Genomic DNA, 16,492 nt, shown 5'->3' with positions numbered 1-16,492 from the left:
TAACCCAATGAGTCTGAATTTTGATAACTCATTTTGGAATAGTCATAAATTTGCCTTTGCTGTATCACAAAGGGTGATGTTCATATATTTTAAAGAACAGAATATTGGGGCGCCTGGTTAGCTCAGTGGGTTAAGCCTCTGCCTTCGGCTCAGGTCATGATCTTGGGTCCTGGGATTGAGCCCCACATTGGGCTCTCTGCTCAGCAGGGAGCTCTCAGCTCAGCCTGCTTCCTCCTCTCTCTGCCTTTCTCTCTGTCTACTTGTGACCTCTGTCAAATAAATGAATAAAATCTTAAAAAAAAAAAAAAAAAAAGAACAGAATCTTCAAGGATATTTGTCCCTTGTTTGCAAACTGATCTTAAAAATGAGTGACTTCCTACAACTTTGACACCCAATTAATTACATATGTACTTCAAATGAATAAAAATACCTTGCCTTATTAGCTATTTTTATATATAAAATGTAATGTATGTCCATGGATTTAAATAAATGACAGGATAGAATCAGATAGGGGAAGAAGTAAAAACTACTCATTTTACCCCATTTACATTCCCCAGTGTAACTTCAGCTTAATGGTTCCTTCTATATTGTTGGGTATCAGACTTTAATTTAGGCTATCCCCTCTCCATGGTCTAAAATAGTTCTTTCAGTTTTTACTGGGTTATACCTAATACAGATAGTGAAAAGAAAAAAAAAAAAAGCAAGTATTTAGATTTTCACCTAAGGACACCTTAATTCTAAGGCATCAGAGATGAGAGTAGGACTTGTTGCAATTTGGGTACCACAGGAATCTGCACTAAGATGCTGGCTCAATCTCCATATGCCCACTGCCAGTCCGTGGCACCCTTTCCAGAGGGATATTTACAAAGGACCATCTGACTGTGCCATTCCCTGGCTTCGGACTGACAAGGTTTTCACAATCTCCCAGGGTCCACTTTTTTCTTTCTGGCCTCATCCCCTGCCACTCGCCTCCCTGCCTTCTACCTCACCGTGATATATATGATTTCAATCCACCTTGCACATTTCATGAACATTTTTTCACTCTCCTAGACTTTCCTTCAGATATCCTTCTGAAACCATCTGCAAGTTGCCTGGGAAATGTTACGTGAGGTCTGCTCTTCTTTTCTTTCCCTGTGTGTATGTTTGGCGGGGGGTAATTAACAAGTGTAGTCTAGACATGTGTAATTGTTTTATTTTATTTTATTTTATTTTATTGACAGAGAGATCACAAGTAGGCAGAGAGGCAGGCAGAGAGAGAGGGGGAAGCAGGCTCTCTGCTGAGCAGAGAGCCCAATATGGAGCTCGATCCCAGGACCCTGAGATCATGACCTGAGCCGAAGGCAGAGGCTTAACCCACTGAGCCACCCAGGTACCCCTAGACATGTGTAATTCTTATGCTGACTGTTCAAATTCACTCTCTCCTTGTGTCTTTGTGTCTCCTTGCATATATCTCTGACTCTTGGGTATACACAGAAAATTTATTCAGATTTAGATTGTGCTGAAATTAAGTTCTTAACAATTTTATGGAGTGATATTTTGGTAAGCAAATGAACAGAATAAAGGAGTATTTAAGGGAAACATTGGTAGGTGAAGACTGTAAACCACCACCATATGCCTTTCATTCAAGGTGAATACTACCATTAGTATAGGATATTGAGGAGAGAATTCCTGAACTGTGGGAAGTTGGACGGGATAAACTTTGAGGTCATTTTAACCCGAAAAATCTGTGATATAGATGCTTATTTATATGCCCCAGCCTAGCTGCAGGCATTCATTAATTCTGGGACCTATGTTGAAGCAGAACTTTGTCAGCCTAGTTGGAGTTTATAAATGGAAATGAATTGCACTTATCTTATAATTCAGATTTTTCATCAACTCATGTTATTGAATGAAATTAGGTAAATCACTCAAATCAAACTAGAAATATAGTAAATTTAAAGATGGTGATAAGAAATACAAAAACAATACAGTAAATTTACAGTAACAATTTGAAAAATATTAAATAGATAATGTTTTCAGGGAAAAAGACTTAAAAATAGAGAATCTTTTTTTTTAAGATTTTATTTATATATTTTGGGAAGAGAGTGAGCATGGCAGAGGGAGAAGGAGAAGCAGGCTCCCCCTTGAGCAGGGAGCCCAACTTGGGGCTCAGTCACAGGATCCTGGAGACCATGACCTAGGCCAAAGGCAAACACTTAACCAACTGAGCCACCTCGGCACCCCCCCCCCCAAAAAAAAAATCTTTAAAAAAGAAATAACCATTCAAGAAATTGAGTAGTTGGGGCACCTGGGTGGCTCAGTTGGTTAAGAATCTGCTGTCAGCTCAGGTTATGATCCCGGGATCCTGGGATTGGGCCCCATTTTGGTCTCCCTGCTCAGTAGGGAGCCTGCTTCTTCCTCTCCCTCAGCTGCTCCCCCTGCTTTTGCTCTCTCAATCTGTCAAATAAAAAATAAAATCTTAAAAAAATTTTTTTAAAGATATTGAGTTGTTAATTAAAAGTAGTTCTTTTCGGGGTGCCTGGGTGGCTCAGTGGGTTAAAGCCTCTGCCTTTGGCTCGGGTCATGATCCCAGGGTCCTGGGATCGAGTCCCGCATCGGGCTTCCTGCTTGGCAGGGAGCCTGCTCCTCCTCTCTGCCTGCCTCTCTGCCTACTTGTGATCTCTGTCTGTCAAATAAATAAATAAAATCTTTAAAAAAGATAAAATAAAATTCTTTTCCAGAAACTGTAATCTCTCAAAACAAACAAAACATAACACAGATACTTTCTAACATACACTGTTTAAGAGAATGTAAAAAGAAACACTCACTTTATGAGTTTAATGTAATCTTGACAACAAAATCAGACTGGTAGAGTACATGAAAACAAAACTGTAGGCCAATTTTACTTATTAAACTAGAGTTAAAAATCCTTAATAATAGCTTATCAAGTTTGGCCAATTCAAGTAAGGTACTCCCCTCAGAAGTGAAAGGCTGTTTCAAAATCAGAAAATCTGTTTGATATAATATACCACAATCCAGTATGGAGAAAAATTATGTAATCATCTCAACAAGTTTATTTTCTTATAATACTAAGAGTTAGGAAAAATGTACAGCAACTGTCATTTGTAGAAAGGGTATAAGATAGAACCACTATGGAGAGGAATTTGGAAAAATGGAATGAAGTTGAAGATATCTATACTCTTTTTTTTTTCTTAAGATTTATTTAGCTATTTATTTGTCAGAGAGAAAGAGAGCACACAAGCAGGCTGAGCAGCAGGCAGAGGCAGAGAAGCAGGCTCCCTACTGAGCAAGGAGCCCGATGTGGGATCAGTCCCAGGACCCTGGGATCATGACCTCAGCCAAAGGCAATGGCTTAATCAACTGAGCTTCCCAGGCATCCCAAAGATACCTATACTCATTAAGCCAACCATTCCACTTCTCAATACGTACCCTACTCAGGAGGTACCCTCTATTTTTCTTTAAAGATTTATCTATTTATTTGAAAGGGAAGGGGAGATACTCAAGTGCAGGGAGGGGCAGAGGGAGAGCCTTAAGCATGGAGTAAGGCTTGATCTCAGCATCCTGAGATCAGGACCTGAGTCAATACTAAGAGTTGGAAGTTTAATGGACCACACCACCAGGTACCCCAGTGGATGGTCTTTATACCTAAAGCATCAGCATCACTTTGTAGCTTATTAGAAGTCCAGAATCTCGGGCTCCACCCATACTTCCTGAATCAGAAATTGCATTTCAACAAGATCCCAGGAATTAGCTAGCTTTGGCTTTAGGGAAATCTAGCAAGGACAAGTGCATGTTTGTTGCAGCATTGTTTCTAATAATAACCAAAAAGGGGGCCCCTGGGTGGCTTAGTTGGTTAAGGGTCTGCCTTTGGCTCAAGTAATGATCCTGGGGTCCTGGGAGTGAGTGCTGCATCAGGCTCCCTGCTCTGTGAGGAGTGTGATTCTCCTCTGCCCCTCTGCCTACTCATTCTCTCTTTCTCTCTACCTCTCTCCTTTTTTAAAAGATTTTATTTTTTTATTTTATAGAGGGAGAAACAGTGAGAGAGGGAACACAAGCAGGGGGTAGTGTGAGAGAGAGAAGCAGGCTTCCCACCTAGCAGAGCCTGATGCTGAGCTTGATCCCAGGATGGTGATCATGACCTGAGCCAAAGGCAGATGCTTAATGACTGAACCACCCAGGTGCCACGCCCCCCCAAAACTCGTTCTCTCAATCCCTCTCTCTTTCTCTCTCAAATAAATAGCCTTTAAAACAAACAAACAAAAAGGGAACAACCCAAATTTCCAACACAAGGAGAATAGATACATTGTAGTACTATCATATGGTGACATACTATAAAGCAGTTAAAAATAAATGAAGTAAAGCCATATATACCAACATTGTAGTGTTAAGTGAAAAAGGAAAGCAAATTGCAGTCTGAAATGTACAGTATGATACAGTTTTTATGGTTTGAAAATAAAATAATACTCTTCCATTTGGGGATACAAACATATGCAGCAAAAAAAAAAAAAAAAAAAAAGGCATGGGGTGATATATACCAAATGTAGTATGGCTGTTACCTTCGCAGGAGAAGGAGAATGAAATGAGGAAAAAACTATATCGGTGGTGTTCTGTTTCTTTTTAAAAGAAGAGCAGAGGGGCACCTGGGTGGCTCAGTGGGTTAAGCCGCTGCCTTCGGCTCAGGTCATGATCTCAGGGTCCTGGGATCGAGTCCCACATTGGGCTCTCTGCTCAGTGGGGAGCCTGCTTCCCTTCCTCTCTCTCTGCCTGCCTCTCTGCCTACTTGTGATCTCTGTCAAATAAATAAATAAAATCTTTTAAAAAAAATTAAAAAAATAAAAAATTAAATTAAATTAAAAATAAAAATAAAAAATAAAAAAAGAGCAGAATCAGGGCACCTGGGTGGCTCAGTGAGTTAAAGCCTCTGCTTTCGGCTCAGGTCATGAACCCAGGGTCCTGGAATAGAGCCCTGCATCAGGCTCTCTGCCCAGTGGGGAGCCTGCTTCCTCCTCTCTCTCTGCCTGCCTCTCTGCCTACTGATGATCTCTGTCTGTCAAATGAATAAATAAAATCTTTAAAAAAAAAAAAAAAGGAGCAGAATCAAACATAGCAAGATGTTTAAATACGGTACAGCTGGGTGATGGGTATATATTTGTTCACCATTTTTTATATGTTTGAAATATTGCACAAGGGGGAAAAAGTCCAAAAAAAATAAAAAAATAAAAAAGACATATTTGGTTTCCTGTCATGACTTTTCCATTTTTCATTGTTTTGCTGTTTATCTGAATGTATTTACAATAAAATCTAATTTATAAAATATAGTCCCTGAGAAGGCTACAGCATCAAGCTGTTAACAGATGAGGCCAGATTAAACTAAAGAGGCAAATATCAAGGACATCAGCTAGTGAATGGTAAAAGGATGCTGAGTTGCACACTGATCCCACAATTCCATCCTAACCCCCTGTCCTATGCCTCACTCTGGAAACTGGCATATTCCAAACTTGCAGCTATACTTCTTAAACCCTCAAATTTGAGAACTTTTAATTAGACTGGCTTCCATCAAATTACTGCTGTGCAGATTAGGAAGGTCAAGGTGAGATGCAGGTTATTCTGTCTCTGTCATTCCACAGGCAAGCTGGGGATGGAGATCTTTCCTGGGAGTAGAGCCTTGGTCCTTAGAGTCATCCAAGTCTAGAGCAGTGCACAGGCATCGAGTTTGCTGGTGTGGACTGGGGCTAGGACAGTGGGGCCTAGATCCATAGTTGAGGCAGGTACTTAAAATTTTTTTATGGGAGTATATGAAATACTCCACAGATTAATTTTGACTTTGTATGTTACATAAATGGAATCATATAGTATATACTCCTTGTGTCTGACTTTTTTCCTGAATGGGGTTTGTAAGATTCAGTTGTGTTATTGATTGCAGACTGGTTGTTTATTCTCATTACTGTATACTTGTGTGACTATAACACAATTTATGTCTTTTATGTCAATTTAGTAGTTTCTTTTTAGGGCTATAATGAGTGTGCTATGAATATCCCAACAAAAGGCTTTTGGTGACAGATCCTGGGTGGCAGGGTATCATAGCTTTTTAACTCTGGTCCATCTGGAACAGTGACTTCTTGATTCTCCATCTCCCAGACAGAAACAGAGGTGGCTCCTCCAGTGGTCCTCTTCTGTGGTAGTATTCTGGGAGGGTTTTAGAAGCTCAGCCTACAACCTTCTTGCTAACACAAAGATGTTCCAAGATACCTAAGAGACTGCAGTAAATACCCCTTTCCTGATTTCTGTTACAAACAACTGATCATGAACTTTTAAAGAATATATTTCCTGTTATTCCCATTATAGCCATATTTAGTTTATTAGGGTAAGCCCTTCCCCTTTATATGCTTACTAACATTCTCACGTTTTCTATGTGGATGCATTTTTCTTCCCCCAATCTGTCTGCTTGTTTTATATTTTCTAAAATCTACCCACATTTCATTTTATTTCAAGGCATTTTATCAATATGATGATATCATATTGTTTCCAAATTGTTTCCATATAGTTTCCAAATGGCAACTTTTGTCAATCTTACAAAAGTACTTAAGTAGTTCTGGTTGTTATTCCTTTTCTTCTTGAAGAATCTCATTTTTTTTTTTGACAAGTGATCTGGGAATTATTTAATTGTTAAATGTCTGACTAAATGTAAAATATTTTGGAATTGGATAAATACTACTGAATAGCCACCAGCAAGTACAAATATTACTTGGCCTAAAGTAGTTTTTTCTTTTTTAATAAATTATATTGATTTTTCATTTTTCTGGGCCTTATTTCTACAAACTTGAAAAATGATAAATCTCTACCTTAATATAAAAATTAACTTTATATATATGTATGTGTGTATATGTATATATGTGTATATATATATATACATATATATATACATATACTAAATTGAAAATTGATTTTTTAAAAGATTATTTATTTATTTATTTGACAGAGATTACAAGTAGGCGGAGAGACAGGCAGAGAGAAAGGAAGGGAAGCAGGCTCCCTGCTAAGCAGAGAGCCTAAAGTAGGGCTCCATCTCAGGATCAGGACCCGAGCCAAAGGCAGAGGCTTTAACCCACTGAGCCACCCAGGTGCCTGGAGAATTGATTTTTAAATCTCAATATCATATATGATAGAAAATTTCTAAGATTAAAAGCTTGAAAACTATATATCATAAATAGTCTACAAGTGCTAGCTATTTGAAACTTAAATACACATGATGCTATCATTGTAGGAACTGGCAGTTGACTTGTGGCAGGCGTGGAATGGCAGATATCATCTTGTCCAGCTCTTGGTGTTATACATGGAGCAGCAGAGATAAGGCAAGAGTAATAGTGTGGCTGAGATAGGGTGTGGATCTAAGCCCACAGAGCCCTCAGCTCACATTTGTTGCCTCCACTTGGACTATTTTCTATGGTTTTAGTGAATTATACTTTCTTACAATAGGATCTTTGAAAAGGCGGCTTGTTCATGGTCCCAAATCTTTTGGAAAGTGAGGTAAGTATATAGATATCAATTCATAGGTTTAATGACAACATCTGTCATAACTTGCCAAATCCTTAATTTGGGAAACCCTAGTTCCAAATAGCATTCAAATTGAGTTGTATATTGATTTGTGTGTTAAGTTCCTTCCCACTACTAATATGAAGTTCGACAATCCTGTGCTCTGGGAGAAGCTACATGTCCATTAAGCCATTTCATAAACATTGTTGTATAATAAAGAATGTTTCTGGTCTTTGTCTTGGCTTCCTGTCATGGAGTCTCTTAAATGTCTTGGAATTTCCTAAATGATAGGAGTGTTTTCATTTTGCCAATGAGGTGACCCATGATAGGTCCCTAAATAGTTTTGGCAGGCTGGTCAAAAAAACAAAAAGCCAACTATGTAATTAGAGGGTTGGGACTTTGAGTCACACCTTTCGGGAGGTGGGATGGGCCTGGAAATAGAGTTCATTATGTGGTCGATGATTTAATCAACCATGTCCATATAATGAAACCCCAATAGTAACACACCCTGATTCCACAGGGAGAAGGCACAGAAACTATGCATTTTGGACCCTCCCAGATTCTGCCCTATGTGTATCCTTTACAATAAACCTATACTTATAAAGTATAGCGCTTTCCTGAGGTCTGTTAGTTGTTCTAGTGAAGTATCAAACCCAAGGGGACCCTCTGAGACTTGTGGAAAACCATTTTGGGAAATTGTAGTAAGCAGGATCCTGATGGGAAATAGAAGGCATGTTCCACTGGAATTTTTAAAAAGACTTTTGAATGAAGGAACTCTTAACAAAAATTCTTGGAATGCAAAGATTTGGTCAGAGGGAAGGAAAAACTTTATTGCCATGAGGTTTATAAACTGGGGAGACATAGCCTATGCTGCAAACCAAAAGTATGCTCTAAAACTGGTCAGACTCAGGAGCCCAACTGCAAACTTCAGGAGCAGAGTGACCAGCAAGACTCAGCTCACCATTTCTGGTAGCAGTTTCAGGATGTGGCAGCTGCCGCTGAAGAGTACGATAAGATACGTAGCATAGCAGGATCTTTCTGCAAATTTTGATGAATTTTGTGCAAGCTTGTCATCTTGGTGCTGACTGGTTTTGTTCCTCATGGTCATTCAGCCTGATTATAATTTTCGGGGTTTTTTCCCTTGACACGAAGGGACTCATCTTGTCCGTTAACTGTTGATATCTAAGTCTTGGGGTGTCTTGTTCTCAGAACAAGTTTTAAAAGAATGGGGAGGAATAAGAAACCAGCAGGGAAGCCTGAGGCACCCAGGGAAACCCTCAAGCCTGAAATGTTACCAGCGCCTGTTGAGAGCTGGAGAAAGGCGCTGTCTAGCAAGTCCTTTCATCCCAAAGGACACAGCCACTGCAGAACTACAGCCAAGGGCAAGGAGCGAGTCAGCTTCCCTCCTCCTGTGCTTCTCAGCAGTGACAGGAACTGAAGCAGTTAAACCCAGATTATCTGTCCCCTAGGGAGAGAATGAATCTGGGGATGAATGGATGATATCTAGCACAAAGAATGAGTGTAAGACTCAAAATTAGGGACCAGGGCTGTCACAGATTGGTTGATTTTCAAAAAGTCCATGGATATTTGTTTTCTCCTGTGGCTTGGAGTTGATACTATTTAATACTGTTAAAAATCTAGTTTATGCAACAGCTGGTATCATATGAATGCTATTGCTCAAGAGAAATACGGATTAACTGGTAACTTCAACTTGCAATTTGTAGTTAGTCATTTTCTTTAGGAACCCTTTGATGAGTTGGCTACATTTATATGTTATATGCTCCCTGTTGCATTTTCCCCTCTGATGTTGTAATTTAGTTTTTCTACCTGACTATTTTCTTTACTATGTGGTGAGCTTTCTCTGGGCATAGATTTCTTCATACTCCTTTCTGAACAATCATCACAAAAATGTGAGCAACTAATGAGAAACTCTAAGTTGAATAAACTTATTTGAAAAAGAATTAAACAAAACATTTTTTAAACGATTTTATTTATCCAGGATGCCTGGGTGGTTCAGTTGGTTCAGTTCAGTTGACCTTTGCCTTCAGCTCAGGTCATGACCTCAAAGTCCAGGGACTGAGCCTCACATGGGGCTCTCTGCTCTGCAGGAGAGCTTGCTTCTCCCTCTCCCTTTGCCTGCTGCTCCCTCTAGTTGTGCTCTCTCTCTCTGTCTGTCAAATAAATAAAATCTTAAAAAAAAAAAAAAGACTTTATTTATCCATTTGACAAAGAGAGAAAAAGCACAAGCAGTGGGAGCAGCAGGCAGAAAGAGAAGCAAACTCCTTGCTAAGCAGGAAGCCCCATGCAGAACTCAATCCCGGGACCCTGGGATCATGACACCTGAACTGAAGGCAGACGCTTAACCTACTGAGGCACCCAGGTGTTCCTAAACAAAACTTTCATAATAAAATATATAGTAATTGAAATTTAAAATGGACAAACTTAATGAACAGCCTGCCTTATACCAGGTGAACATTTCAGAAGAAGAAGAAAAATAAATCAACTGGAAGATACATTTGAAGAAATTTTCTAGATGCAGCTCAGAGACAGATTTTTTTTTTTAATGTAAAAAATAAGGTAAGATACATAAAGGGTAGGATGAAACCTAACATTCATGAATTTAGGATTCCAGTAGGAGATAGAGAAACAGTGATGGAATTTTCTGATGTCCTGACTGATGAAAAATACCAGCTGGCATTATAATGGCAATCATTGATCAGGAAGTCCAACAAATCACAACCAGAATAAACGAGTAGAAACTGACAGCTGCATATGCTATACTTAGACTGAAGAACACCAAGCACAAAGAAGGAGCACTAAAGTAAGCCGAGAGAAAGGCACATTATCTCTCCAAAATGGACAGGCAGGCTGAAAGCTAATCTCTTAATAGCAATAAGAGCAGTAAGGGCCATAAGGCCAAGGAGATGATGGCTACACTGCACTGACAAAAATAAGTCAGTTGTAACTGATGATGAAGCTAAGAGGTCTTTCAAGACTGAAGGCACAACAAAGGTGTTTTCAGATAGTAAAAACTGAAAGCATTCGCTGCTAACATAGTTGTGTCATTAAAGAACTATATTGAGAAAAAGCCAAAGTAATCCCAGACGGAAATTTTGAGACATATGTGGTGATGTGTACATTGATGTGCATATGTGGGCAAGTCAAAAAAGGACTATTGACTGTATAATACAACAATAACAATCACTTGTAATATTAAAAATTAAGAGAGAACATAGGAAGGAGTTTAGATCTACAGCAAAAAAAGATAAATGTTCACTCTAATACTAATTTGTGCATACTATAAGTCAAACCACAAATGAGTATCTATGAAGAAATTAAAACCTGGTAAACAATTATAATCATCTTTTTCCAGTTAAATATTCTATTGCTGACCTGTTTATTTAGTCATCTGTCAGCCATCCTTAACACATAGGGTATGACAAGAACCTACATCCTGAGTGTTAACACCAATTTATAGGGAAGTCTGAAATTGATGATCCTAATATTTTCTATGAATTGCAAAATGTTTTTGAATGTTAATGAGTTAGTTCTTCAATCCACTTTATGAAACTTCAGTATTTGGCAGAAGTGAGAAAATTACTTAGCATATTCATTCTAAACATGTGTTTATTTAGTGACCCAACATTCTCCAGCACTGAAGTGAGTGGCAGTTTACCACTTTGAGCTTCAGAGGGGAATCATGTGTCATATCCTAAGAGGGAGCTGTGTCTAGACTGGACCGCTGTGTGATCCTGTCTAAGTTGAGAAAGAAGCCAAGACTGAGGAGATCCAGAGTGGGTTGCCATGTCACAAAAGATGGTTTGTGAAGATGAAGTGAATGCTCTCCTCTTGAAAAGTAATTCACTCAGTAGGTATTAGTGAGTGCAATTAGATGTCGTGTACTTTTCAGGGTGCTAAATTGTAGACAGGAATAAGACGTACTCTATATATATTCTGTAAATAAATACAGAATGATTCTAAGGCTATTAAGAATCTGATGATGGCTTACAATTCTCATGTGTTTCCTACTGAGAAGAGCATGCCAAGACATAGTTTTTGATGAGAACTTATTATGTACTACCATAGTACGCCTCCTGATATGAGGCACTGGAAAGAATACTTACTTTTCTATGAAATTACTTCCATGAAATTTCTACCAAAGGTATATGGCCTGAATGGAATAATTATGAAACATCTAGCAAACCCAAATGGAGAAACTTTCTATAATATATTGACATGCTGTCTTTAAAAATGTGAATATCATAAAAGACAAAAAGAGAGGAATTGTTCCAGGCTAAGAAAGACTAGAGAAATATGATAATCACATGCAACACAGGATCCAGTCTGTCTTTTGCTGTAAAGGACATTATTAAGATAATTGACAAAATCTGAATAATGTCTGAGGATTATAATGGCATTTTGGCATCAAAATTAACATTTTGATGTTAGTTTTCTGACTTTATCATTGTGGTTGTGTAAAATAATGTCTTTTTTCCCAGGAAATACACACTAAGTATCTGGGCTAAGGAGCATTGTATCTACAACTTACTCTCACATGGCTCAAGGGAAAAAAAAAATAGCAAGAGAGAAAGTTAAAGCAAATGTGGCAAATGTTAACATTTGGGGAATCAGGACAAAAGACAAAATTTTTTGTGCTCTTAATGCAACTTACATTAAAAATTAGGTGAAAGAACAAAACTATCATGCAAGAATTAAGTTAGCATTCACTGGAACAATTAAGTTCATTTAAAGATGCGGTAAATACTGGGTTTGCTCTCTGAAAGTAGTTTCCATATCAGATTGAACTTTTTTCCTGAAACTTTCATTTTTATGTTCCATAAAAGCAAACCCAAGTTCTAAATTTCCCACCAGATGTGCATGTTACATATTTGGACTGGTGTGTATTGTTCTTATTTGTCCTGAGCTTGGCTTTGAAAATGACTTTGAAGCCTGGAACTTAGCCATTTACAAAAAGATGATAGTGATCTAATTGCTGGTCTTCTGTGTGAACTTTTTCCATTGACCAGCTTAAAAAGCAATCCATTTCGATTCAGCTTTCACACATATGTTAAGAAAATCAATTTTGGGAGGGGAGGAGTCAAGATGGCGGAGAAGTAGCAAGCTGAGACTGCTTCAGCTAGCCGGAGATCAGCTAGATAGCTTATCTAAAGATTGCAAACACCTGAAAATCCATCGGCAGATCGAAGAGAAGAAGAACAGCAATTCTGGAAACAGAAAAACAACCACTTTCTGAAAGGTAGGACCGGCGGAGAAGTGAATCCAAAGCGACGGGAAGATAGACCCCGGGGGGAGGGGCCGGCTCCCGGCAAGCGGCGGAGCAACCGCGCACAAATTCAGGACTTTTAAAAGTCTGTTCCGCGGAGGGACATCGCTCCAGAGGCTAAACCGGAGCGAAGCCCACGCGGGGTCAGCGTGGCCTCAGGTCCCGCAGGGTCACAGAAGGATCGGGGGTGTCTGAGTGTCGCAGAGCTTGCGGGTATTGGAACGGGAAAGCCGGCTACAGAGACAGAGCCGACAGTAAGCTCGCAGCTCCGTGTTACCTTGAACCGGTCGCAGGCTCGGTGAGCTCGGAGCGCAGCCGGAGGTCAGGCAGACGGGAGTAACTGGGCGCTGTTCTCTGAGGGCGCACTGAGGAGTGGGGCCCTGGGCTCTCGGCTCCTCCGGGCCGGAGACCAGGAGGCCGCCATTTGTATTCCCGTCCTCTGGAACTCTACGGAAAGCGCTCAGGGAACAAAAGCTCCTGAAAGCAAACCCGAGCGGATTACTCACCCCGGCCCCGGGTAAGGGCGGTGTAATTCCGCCTGGGGCAAAGACACTTGAAAATCACTACAACAGGCCCCTCCCCCAGAAGATCAACAAGAAATCCAGCCGAGACCAAGCTCACCTACCAAGGAGTGCGGTTTCAATACCAAGGAGAGCAGCAGAATTCCAGAGGAGGAGAAAGCCAAGCACGGAACTCATGGCTTTTTTCCTGTGATTTTTTTTAGTCTTGCAGTTAATTTAATTTTTTCTTTTTCATTTTTTTTTTTTTTTTTTCTCGCCTTCGGGTAAAATTTTTTTTTTTTTTTTTTAACTGTTACCTTTTTCTTTTTTAACGATTTTTTACTAGTTTATCTAATATATATATATATTTTTTTACATTTTTCTTAGGTGTTTTCTTTTTTAAAAAAAAAATTCTTTTCTTTTTTTTTTTTTTTTTTCTTTTCTTTTATCTTTCTTCCTTTTTGAACCTCTTTTTATCCCCTTTCTCCCCACTCACGATTTTGGATCTCTTCTAATTTGGCTAAAGCATATTTTCCTGGGGTTGTTGCCACCCTTTTAGTATTTTACTTGCCCCTTCATTTACTCTTATCTGGACAAAATGACAAGACGTAAAAATTCACCACAAAAAAAAGAACAAGAGGCAGTACCGAAGGCTAGGGACCTAATCAATACAGACATCGGTAATATGTCAGATCTAGAGTTCAGAATGACAATTCTCAAGGTTCTAGCCGGGCTCGAAAAAGGCATGGAAGATATTAGAGAAACCCTCTCGAGAGATATAAAAGCCCTTTCTGGAGAAATAAAAGAACTAAAATCTAACCAAGTTGAAATCAAAAAAGCTATTAATGAGGTGCAATCAAAAATGGAGGCTCTCACTGCTAGGATAAATGAGGCAGAAGAAAGAATTAGTGATATAGAAGACCAAATGACAGAGAATAAAGAAGCTGAGCAAAAGAGGGACAAACAGCTACTGGACCACGAGGGGAGAATTCGAGAAATAAGTGACACCATAAGACGAAACAACATTAGAATAATTGGGATTCCAGAAGAAGAAGAAAGTGAGAGGGGAGCAGAAGGTATACTGGAGAGAATTATTGGGGAGAATTTCCCCAATATGGCAAAGGGAACAAGCATCAAAATTCAGGAGGTTCAGAGAATGCCCCTCAAAATAAATAAGAATAGGCCCACACCCCGTCACATAATAGTAAAATTTACAAGTCTCAATGACAAAGAGAAAATCCTGAAAGCAGCCCGGGAAAAGAAGTCTGTAACATACAATGGTAAAAATATTAGATTGGCAGCTGACTTATCCACAGAGACCTGGCAGGCCAGAAAGAGCTGGCATGATATTTTCAGAGCACTAAACGAGAAAAACATGCAGCCAAGAATACTATATCCAGCTAGGCTATCATTGAAAATAGAAGGAGAGATTAAAAGCTTCCAGGACAAACAACAACTGAAAGAATTTGCAAATACCAAACCAGCTCTACAGGAAATATTGAAAGGGGTCCTCTAAGCAAAGAGAGAGCCTACAAGTGGTAGATCAGAAAGGAACAGAGACCATATACAGTAACAGTCACCTTACAGGCAATACAATGGCACTAAATTCATATCTCTCAATAGTTACCCTGAATGTGAATGGGCTAAATGCCCCTGTCAAAAGACACAGGGTATCAGAATGGATAAAAAAACAAAACCCATCTATATGTTGCCTCCAAGAAACACATTTTAAGCCCGAAGACACCTCCAGATTTAAAGTGAGGGGGTGGAAAAGAATTTACCATGCTAATGGACATCAGAAGAAAGCAGGAGTGGCAATCCTTATATCAGATCAATTAGATTTTAAGCCAAAGACTGTAATAAGAGATGAGGAAGGACACTATATCATACTCAAAGGGTCTGTCCAACAAGAAGATTTAACAATTTTAAATATCTATGCCCCCAACGTGGGAGCAGCCAACTATATAAACCAATTAATAACAAAATCAAAGAAACACATAAACAACAATACAATAATAGTAGGGGACTTTAATATTCCCCTCACTGAAATGGACAGGTCATCCAAGCAAAAGATCAGCAAGGAAATAAAGGCCTTAAATGACACACTGGACCAGATGGACATCACAGATATATTCAGAATATTTCATCCCAAAGCAACAGAATACACATTCTTCTCTAGTGCACATGGTACATTCTCCAGAATAGATCACATCCTCGGTCCTAAATCAGGACTCAACCGGTATCAAAAGATTGGGATCATTCCCTGCATATTTTCAGACCACAATGCTCTAAAGCTAGAACTCAACCACAAAAGGAAGTTTGGAAAGAACCCAAATACATGGAGACTAAACAGTATCCTTCTAAAGAATGAATGGGTCAACCGGGAAATTAAAGAAGAATTGAAAAAAATCATGGAAACAAATGATAATGAAAATACAACGGTTCAAAATCTGTGGGACACAACAAAGGCAGTCCTGAGAGGAAAATATATAGCGGTACAAGCCTTTCTCAAGAAACAAGAAAGGTCTCAGGTACACAACCTAACCCTACACCTAAAGGAGCTGGAGAAGGAACAAGAAAGAAACCCTAAGCCCAGCAGGAGAAGAGAAATCATAAAGATCAGAGCAGAAATCAATGAAATAGAAACCAAAAAAACAATAGAACAAATCAACGAAACTAGGAGCTGGTTCTTTGAAAGAATTAATAAAATTGATAAACCCCTGGCCCGACTTATCAAAAAGAAAAGAGAAAGGACCCAAATAAATAAAATCATGAATGAAAGAGGAGAGATCACAACTAACACCAAGGAAATACAAACTATTATAAGAACATACTATGAGCAACTCTACGGCAATAAATTTGACAATCTGGAAGAAATGGATGCATTCCTAGAAACATATAAACTACCACAACTGAACCATGAAGAAATAGAAAGCCTGAACAGACCCATAACCAGTAAGGAGATTGAAACAGTCATTAAAAATCTCCAAACAAACAAAAGCCCAGGGCCAGACGGCTTCCCGGGGGAATTCTACCAAACATTTAAAGAAGAACTAATTCCTATTCTCCTGAAACTGTTCCAAAAAATAGAAATGGAAGGAAAACTTCCAAACTCATTTTATGAGGCCAGCATCACCTTGATCCCAAAACCAGACAAGGATCCCACCAAAAAAGA

Source organism: Mustela lutreola, chromosome 9, assembly GCF_030435805.1.
Source record: "Mustela lutreola isolate mMusLut2 chromosome 9, mMusLut2.pri, whole genome shotgun sequence".
Lineage (NCBI taxonomy): Eukaryota > Metazoa > Chordata > Mammalia > Carnivora > Mustelidae > Mustela > Mustela lutreola.
Note: the sequence above shows the minus strand (reverse complement) of the source record.